Here is a 9,637-nt window from a genome sequence, read left to right as displayed (position 1 = left end):
GCCGGGGCGGCGCCGGCGGAGGAGCGGCCACGGGCGGAGGCGGAAGCGGTCGGCAGCGGGGTCCCGCGATGGCGGCGGAGACGGAGGAGCTCGGGCGGAGGCGGCAGCCTGCGGCGGCGGATCTGGGCCCCGCAGGCCTGGCGCGGGCTGCGACGGGCTTCGGCGGCGGCGGGCGCGGTGGCGCGACGTGGCAGCGGGCGATTCGTCCGGGCGCGGCGGCGGACGCGTCCGGTTCGATCCGGACGTGTCCGGCGGCGCGGAGAGGGGTTCGTCTAGGGTTTCGTCCGGAATTTCGGGGAAGGGATCTATATATAGAGGTAGAGGGAGCTAGGAGTGTCCAAATGAGGTCTAGTTTTCGCTCACACGATCGTGATCGAACGACCGAGAGCATGGAGGGGAGTTAGATGGGTTATTGGGCTGTTTTGGAGGGGTGTTGGGCTGCAACTTAAAAGAGGCCTTTGCGGATATGCGGATAACCGTTGGAGTACCAAACGAGCTCCAAATGACCCGAAACTTGACAGGTGGTCTACCGGTGCTATACCAAGGCCACTTGGCAAGGCTCGGTCCATTCCGAGAACGTTCAACACCCGTACACGAAAACAGACAAGAGGGGTGTGCCGGTGCATGTGGGAGTGTCGGATTGCGAAACGGACAACGGGGAAAATGCTCGGATGCATGAGACGAACACGTATGCAAATGAGATGCACATGATGACATGATATGATATGCATGACATGAATAAAATGCAAAACAAAAGACAAAACCCAACCACAGAGGGAATATCATATCACAGAGCCGAAAATGACAAGAGTTGGAGTTACAAAGATGAAAGTTACATCCAGGGTGTTACAACACTCCACCACTACAAGAGGATCTCGTCCCGAGATCTAGGACTGAAAGAACTCCGGATATTCGGAACGGAGGTGATCCTCGCGCTCCCAGGTGGCTTCTCGGTCAGAATGGTGTGACCACTTCACTTTCAGGAATTTGATTGACTTGTTGCGAGTCTTGCGCTCGGTTTCTTCAAGAATAGCAACGGGGTGCTCATGATAAGAGAGATCTTCTTGGAGGTCGATCTCTTCGAAGTTGATAGTGCGCTCAGGAGTCTTGAAGCACTTGCGAAGCTGTGACACGTGAAACACATCGTGCACGTTTGCAAAGTTGGATGGAAGCTCAAGTTGATAGGCGAGATCGCCTCTTTTACCAATGATCTTGAAAGGACCCACGTATCTAGGGGCAAGCTTCCCTTTGATACCGAAGCTACGAGTGCCTTTCATTGGAGAGATGCGGAGATAGACATGGTCTTCGATTTCAAAAGCCAAGTCACGGTGCTTGCTATCATAGTAACTCTTCTGTCGCGATTGCGCGGCTTTGAGATTCTCACGAATGACTTTGCACATTTCTTCGGCTTCTGTGATCAAGTCGTTGCCAAGAAGTTGGCGTTCACCTGTCTCAGACCAGTTGAGAGGAGTACGACACTTTCTGCCATAGAGAATTTCGAATGGGGCCTTGCCCGAACTCGCTTGGAAGCTGTTGTTGTAAGAGAACTCGGCATATGGAAGACAATCTTCCCACTTCATACCGAAAGAGATGACACAAGCCCTGAGCATATCTTCAAGGATTTGATTGACTCGCTCGACTTGGCCACTTGTTTGAGGATGGAAAGCTGTGCTGAAATGAATGTTGGAACCCATGGCCGTCTGAAAGGAGTCCCAGAACTTAGAAGTGAAGATGCTTCCACGATCTGAAGATATCAATTGTGGAATGCCATGCAAGGAGACAATTCTGGAGGTGTATAGCTCTGCCAGCTGAGCTGCTGTGATAGATTCTTTGATAGGAAGAAAATGAGCCACTTTGGTAAGCTTGTCAATGACAACGAAGATAGCATCATTTCCACGCTTGGACTTAGGAAAACCAGTCACGAAGTCCATCTCGATATGGTCAAACTTCCATTCCGGAATAGCAAGAGGTTGAAGGAGACCAGCTGGTCGTTGGTGTTCTGCTTTCACTCTTCTGCAGACATCACATTCATTCATGAATTGAGCAATCTCTCGCTTCATTCGAGTCCACCAATACGACTGCTTGAGGTCATGGTACATCTTTGTACTTCCAGGATGAATGGATAGGAGGGAATTGTGTGCCTCATTCATGATGACTTTTCTCAGATCACCTTTTGGAACCACAATTCGATCCTCGAAGAAAAGAGTATCTTCGTCATCCAAGCGATAGCACTTGTATTTAGGAATGCCCTTGTCAATACCACATTTCACCTTCTTCACCATGGTATCCAGGAGTTGTGCCTCACGAATTTGATCTTCCAAAGTAGGAGAGACTATGAGGTTGGCAAGAAAGCCTTGAGGAACAACTTGAAGATTTAGCTTGCAGAAAGCCTCACAAAGATCCGGTTGAAACGGCTTGAGAATTAGACTGTTGCAATAAGCCTTTCTGCTCAGAGCATCTGCAATCACATTCGCCTTGCCAGGAGTATATTCAATACTCGGATTGTACTCCTGAATCATTTCGACCCATCGAGTTTGCCTGAGATTAAGGTTGGGTTGAGTGAAGATATACTTGAGGCTCTTGTGATCGGTGAAAATGTCCACTTGCCTTCCCAATAAGAGATGTCTCCATGTTATCAATGCATGGACAACTGCCGCCAACTCAAGATCGTGAGTGGGGTAGTTCTTTTCGTTGGGCTTTAACTGATGAGAGGTATAGGCCACAACTTTTTTCTCTTGCATCAACACAGCACCGAGACCTTGAAGGGAAGCATCACAGAAAACTTCGAATGGCTTGGATTCATCAGGAGGAGTCAAAACAGGAGCTGTGACTAGCTTCTCTTTGAGGGTGTTGAAAGCGACGTCGCACTCAGGCGTCCAGACATACTTGACATGCTTCTAGAGGAGGTTGGAAAGAGGCTTTGCAATCTTAGAGAAGTTCTCAACGAATCTTCGGCAATAGCTTACAAGACCGAGAAAACTGCGGAGCTGCTTGACATTCTGAGGAGGTTCCCAATTTAGAACTGCAGAAACCTTCGCCGGATTAACAGCAATTCCCTTGGCGGAGATGATGTGACCAAGATAAAGAACTTCATCAAGCCAGAACTCACATTTGGAAAACTTCGCATAGAATTGATGCTCTCTGAGCTTGTCGAGCACCAATCGCAAATGTTTGGCATGATCCTGCTTATTCTTGGAGAAAACCAAAATATCATCGAGATACACCAAAACAAATTCATTGGTGTAGGGGTTGAAGATAAAGTTCATCATGCGAGAGAATGTTGGAGGAGCATTGACAAGGCCGAAAGACATGACATTATATTCATAAGAACCATAGCTTGTTCTGAATGCTGTCTTGGGAATGTCTTGTTCACGAATGCAAATCTGATGATAACCCATACGAAGGTCAAGCTTGGAGAATACTTTAGCCCCTTTGAGTTGCTCGAAAAGCTCATTGATGTTGGGAAGTGGGTACTTGTTCTTGATTGTCTTCTTGTTCAATGGACGGTAATCGACACAAAGTCGGTCCGTGCCATCCTTCTTCTGGACAAAAAGAACTCCACAACCCCATGGGGAATAAGTCGGTCTGATCAAACCCAGACGCTCTTGTTCATCGAGCTGCTTCTTCAATTCCTTCAGCTCCTTGGGTCCAAGCTTGTATGGACGCTTGCAAACGGGTTCTGTTCCAGGCTCAAGATCAATAACGAACTCGACTGGCCGATGAGGAGGCATACCCGAAAGCTCTTCTGGAAAGACATCTTGGTACTCACAAACGACTGGAATCTGAGAAATAGCATCCAATTCACCCTTCTCATTGAGAGAAAACAACCGAATGGTTTCATCACGAGCGGCATAGATGATAACATCCTCAGAATGGTGTGTCAATTGAATTTGCCTGGCAGCACAATCAAGCTGAGCCTTGTGCTTAGAAAGCCAGTCCATCCCAAGAATTAGATCAATATCAGAATCGCCAAGAACATCTGGAGAAGACAGAAATTTGTAGTCGCCCATCTGGATGGAAACATCAGGAGCAACTAAACTGGAAGTCATAAGTCTTCCCGGAGAAACAACTTGCATGACTTTGGACAAGACCTCTGTGTCCACATTGTGCTCGGATGCAAATGGGTATGACATGAAAGAATGCGATGCACCAGTATCAAATAAAACTTTAGCAGGAATATCATTAACTGGAAGATTACCGATGATCACATCTGAAGAATCCTCTGCCTGAGCTCCATTCAACATGTTGACCTTTGCAAACTTGGAATTATGCTTGACCACTGCATTGCTTGAAGATCTCACAGGAGGAGGAGGAGGAAGGCGCCTTTGATTCAAACATTTGTTCGCGTAGTGGCCTTTCTGCTGGCACTTGTTGCAAGTCACTTCTGAGAGCGGACGATGATAAGGAGCACTTGACCTTGGAGCTTGAGACTGAGACTTGTTCTGATAGCTTGGGTTGGGTGGGTGGGAAGATCCACGACCACCTGATTTCTTCTGTTGGTAAGGCTGACGAAACGGAGGAGGAAGATAGAACTTCTGCTGCTTAGCTGCCACTTGTGAGGAAGAAGAAGATTGCACTGCATCTCTAATTCTCTTCTTAGACGCCTCACACTTGAGCTGAGCACCTTCTTGCTTGAGTGCCATATTGTAGAATTGATCAAACTGAGTAGGCTCAATAAGAACGAGAGCTAACTGCAGATCCTCTCTAAGGCCACCTCTGAACTGATAGATCATACTCTTCTCATCTAGAACATCTTGCTTAGCAAAGCGAGCAAGTTTCTGAAACTGCTTGTTGTATTCGTACACTGACATGTTGCCTTGCTTGAGATTGCGGAACTCCTCTCGCTTGCTCTCAACAACACTGGTAGGAATATGGTGAGCTTTAAAGTCCCGACAGAAATCATTCCAAGTAATCACTCGACCACCTCTGGAATCCTTGTATTGCTGGAACCAATCAGCTGCCTGATCCTTGAGCTGAAAAGAAGCGAACTTGACATAGTCCTCAGGCCTGACATTGCTGCATTCAAAATGCTTGTTGATATCCACGAGCCAATCATCGGCGTCTGTGGCCTCGACACAATAGCTGAAAGACTTCGGCTGATTTGCAAGGAATTGGTTGAGGGTAGGAAACTGAGGCTGATGATTGAACTGCCCTTGACCTTGATTCCCTTGGTTGCCTTGGCCTTGGTTGCGCTCTTGCATGAGCTGGATCATCATCTGAGCATGGGCGTTAGAGGCTGCCATCAAAGCTTGCCATGCCTCCAGAGGCGGAGGTGGTGGTGGAGGGTTCGCCTGACTCCCATCATTGCGATCCAGATTCAGACGCGTTGGCGGAGCCATCCTGAAGAGGGTGACATCCGTTAGCATCTTGATAGATAGATAGACAAGTTGAATCAACGGATAGAAATTGCAACATATAGTCTTCACAATAAACATTCGAACAAAGATGAACGAATGAATTCCAAAGTAAACATCACACGTCCATTAAGGTGAGAAGCCACTTGAATAGAGATTGATGAATGAAATAAACAAGGTACAAGTGGAACAAATACGTGGTAACGATTACCCAATCACAAACCAAATATCTACGGGAAGAAATGCTAGAGCTACTTGAATCCCACCTATAAACTCCCGAAACTTTCTGGTTATGCAATCTGGTGTTGGGGATACAGGGGAAGCACAATATCTCACCCAAACTAACAATCCCTACATCCAGCTGTATCCATCCGTCAACACATAACCAAGAAACCTTCGGAAATCGTGTACCTCAACCTTCGAAAAGCATCCGTTATACGAGTTATGGCAATACTCCCGAGCTCGTCCCAGTACTGGGTTATCGGGGTTATCTCACCAACAACTGCATAAAAGAGATTTTCGATGTCGGCAAATCTCAGGTATTCCAGAACTGCAACGATAAAATTGTGACGACAACACCTCGGAGCTCAACTCCCCAGGACACTGCCACAACCCCTAAATGTCAGGAGGCACCAAGAACAATGTTCTCGTCACAAAACCATCGAAACGATTCCAAGATACCCGCCTGATCCTAAAATTTTTTTAGAGAAATTTGAGAAGAGGATAGTCAAAACATCTACGTCAGGAGACCTCACCAGAGCAACGAAGGGACTGAGGAGTAAAAAGAATCCTACTCTCCGATATATATAATCCTAAGACTCAAAACATTTTTGTTCTAGACTCAACATCGCCAGCAAACAATCAAGCAGGGGGCTCCTAAGTCGGGGATGGCTCTGATTACCAACTTGTAACACCCACGATGCGGCTATATCTCCCACGTGTCGGAGCACGACTTAGAGGCATAACTGCATGGTGGTTTTGTCGCAAGAAGGGTCATCTTCACACAATCCCATGTAATGAACAAGAATGGGATATGAGAGTTGGCTTACAATCGCCACTTTACACAATACATAAATTAAGTTCATACATCATTGAAAGTACACTCATAGACCGGCTACGGTCAACTTCAAATGAAAAGAAGACAACCCCAAATGCTAGATGCCCGATCGTCCCGACTGGGCACCTCTACTGATCATCTGGAAACGATACATAGTAACGACCAAGGGCCTCATCAAATTCCCACTTCAGCTCAGTTGCGCCATCTATGCCAGTATCCTCGGCACCTGCATCTGTTTTGGTAGAATCTGTGAGTCACGAGGACTCAGCAATCTCACACCCGCGAGATCAAGACTATTTAAGCTCATAGGTAGGCAAAGGGGTAATATGGTGGAGCTGCGGCAAGCACTAAGCATATATGGTGGCTAACATACGCAAGTGAGAGCGAGAAGAGAAGCAACGCGTCGGTCGAGAAGCTAGAAGTGATCAAGAAGTGATCCTGAAACTACTTACGTCAAGCATAACACAAACCGTGTTCACTTCCCGGACTCCGCCGAGAAGAGACCATCACGGCTACACACTCGGTTGATGCATTTTAATGAAGTCAAGTGTCAAGTTATCTACAACCCGACATTAACAAATTTCCATCTGCCTCATAACCGCGGGCACGGCTTTCGAAAGATTATATACCCTGCAGGGGTGTCCCAACTCAGCCCATCACATGCTCTCACGGTCAACGAAGGAATAGACCTTCTCCCGGGAAGACCCGATCAGTCTCGGAATCCCGGTTCGCAAAACATTTCGACAATGGTAAAACAAGACCAGCAAAGCCGCCCGATGTGCCGACAAATCCCGATAGGAGCTGCACATATCTCGTTCTCAGGGCAACGCCGGATGAGACATCCTACAAGTAAAACCAACCCTCAAGTTTCCCCGAGGTGGCCCCGCAGTCTACTCAGTTCGGACCAACACTCGAAGGAGCACTGGCCCGGGGGGGGGGTTAAAATAAAGATGACCCTTGGGCTCGCGAAAACCCAAGGGAAAAGGGCTTAGGTGGCAAATGGTAAAACCAAGTTTGGGCCTTGCTGGAGGAGTTTTATTCAAAGCAAACTGTTAAGGGGGTCCCATAAATCACCCAACCGTGTAAGGAATGCAAACTCAAGGAACATAACACCAGTATCATGGAAACTAGGGCGGCAAGAGTGGAACAAGTCACCAGGCATAAGGCCGAGCCTTCCACCCTTTACCAAGTATACAAGGTGCATTAATATAAACAGGAGATATTGGGATATCCCAAAATATCCATGTTCCGACCTGGAACAACCTTCATCTTCACCTGCAACTAACAATGCTATAAGAGGGGCTGAGCAAAAGCGGTGACATAACCAATCAACGGTTGCTAGGACAGGATGGTTAGAGGTTTGACATGGCAATAGGTAGGCATGGTAAACAAAGGCATGCAGGGCTAACATAGCGAAAGAGCGAGTACTAGCAAGCAAAGATAGAAGTGATATCGAAGGTATGATCATCTTGCCTGCAAGGTTCTCAGAGTTGTCGAAGGCTGGATCATCGTAAGCGTACTCAACAGGTTCCTCGTAAGCGTTCTCGTCTCCCGGCTCTACCCAAAGCAAGAACACAAGCAAGGAACCACAATAAATCACGGTGCAAATGCACAAGCAACATGATGCAAAACATGTCATGATATGCGAGATGTGATATGCAATGCATATGCGTGCTTCGGAAGGAAAGATGATGAACAAGGCATCAACTTGAAAAACCAAGTATGCCACTGGAAAAATGAGATGATTTCGGTTGAAATCGATATAAAGATCACCGGGAAGGGATGCACGGTTTGCCAATGGCAAGCAAGACAAGAATGACACAGAGCTGCGATTAACAGTGCGATGCTACTTTGCATGCAACAATAAACTATGCTACAGCACCCCAACATGAAAACAAAGCATATGGCAGTGATCTACAGGAGATGCTTTACAAAAGAGGAACACTGAGCTACGGCTAATTCACACCATAACAGGTTCAAACAAGCATGGAGAAAGTGCAAAAAAATTATCAGGTTGGACATGGCATAAACAGCAGCACGAAGCAATGTTCAGAGCAGGTTATCAACATGCTACAGGAACTTATAATAGCAAAATAAGACATGGCATGAATCTACTTAAAGCATAGATCAAAAGTCCCTTACTGACCATAAGCCGAAAAGGATCAGAAAATATGATGGCACCCACGTAAACATAGCAAGTTTCGTTAACAGATTTCAGCAAACAAAGCATGGCATTGAAATAATTATGAAGGCACCTTCGTGAGCTCGATGCACTCACTACAGAGCTCCTCATGATAAAATAAGCATACATCCATCAAGAAGACATGTCATAGAAGCTATACATGGCAAGAAACAACATCATAGCATATCCGGACCAACTACAACAACCTCGGCCAAATTGACTAACATGTAAACAATCTGCCAGGAAACAGTTTGAAGCAAAAGTAGAGCACGAAAATGACATGCTACACTACTCCTTAATTGCCACCAGGACCATGGATGGATAGAGCAAAACCATGTTTTCAAAACACCCTTACTGAAGTATCTCAAATTATACATGGATCTCTCTGTAGCAACATGTTTACATGGCATCAAAATTACAGCAGAACAGGAACTAAAATCAGCATTAACACGAAGCCTAGTTTGCATGCTTGTGCTAGTCACCACATTTATCACAAAAATACATGGTAAGTAGCTCTATAAAGAAGACATAGCCTAGTTCAAAACACATTTAGGGACCAAGTTCATAGGATGCACACATCAATCATGGCAAAAATGACAAAAGAGCTCGTTCTGATAAGAATATGAAACTAACGATATGAAGCCCTCTTCCAACAGCATTTCGGGCAACAAGATTACCTCAAATGTAAATGATGCAATGGAACTAAATGATGTACTCTTCGAGACGAACAATTTGACATATTATACGCACGAAACAGAGCTACGGGTGCGAAGATGTGATGCAATGAACATGCAATGATTTTAACAGCAGATATCAGACTTGGAGAAAAAAACCGAGGGGGGGGGACGAGGAAGTCAACCCTATTCGAGATCTGGCCGGATCGAGGCGGCGGCGCGGCTTGCCGGAGACGGGGACGACGGCGGCCGGAGTTGTCGGGGACGGAGCCGGGGAGGTCGGAGAAGATGCCGGCGAGGGGCACTCCGACCGGATCGCGCGGATCGAGGCGGGGGGCGGCGCGGGCCGGCGAGCGGGACGGCAAACTCG

Source organism: Triticum dicoccoides, chromosome 1B (assembly GCF_002162155.2).
Source record: "Triticum dicoccoides isolate Atlit2015 ecotype Zavitan chromosome 1B, WEW_v2.0, whole genome shotgun sequence".
Taxonomy (NCBI): domain Eukaryota; kingdom Viridiplantae; phylum Streptophyta; class Magnoliopsida; order Poales; family Poaceae; genus Triticum; species Triticum dicoccoides.
This window is presented reverse-complemented; position numbering follows the sequence as displayed.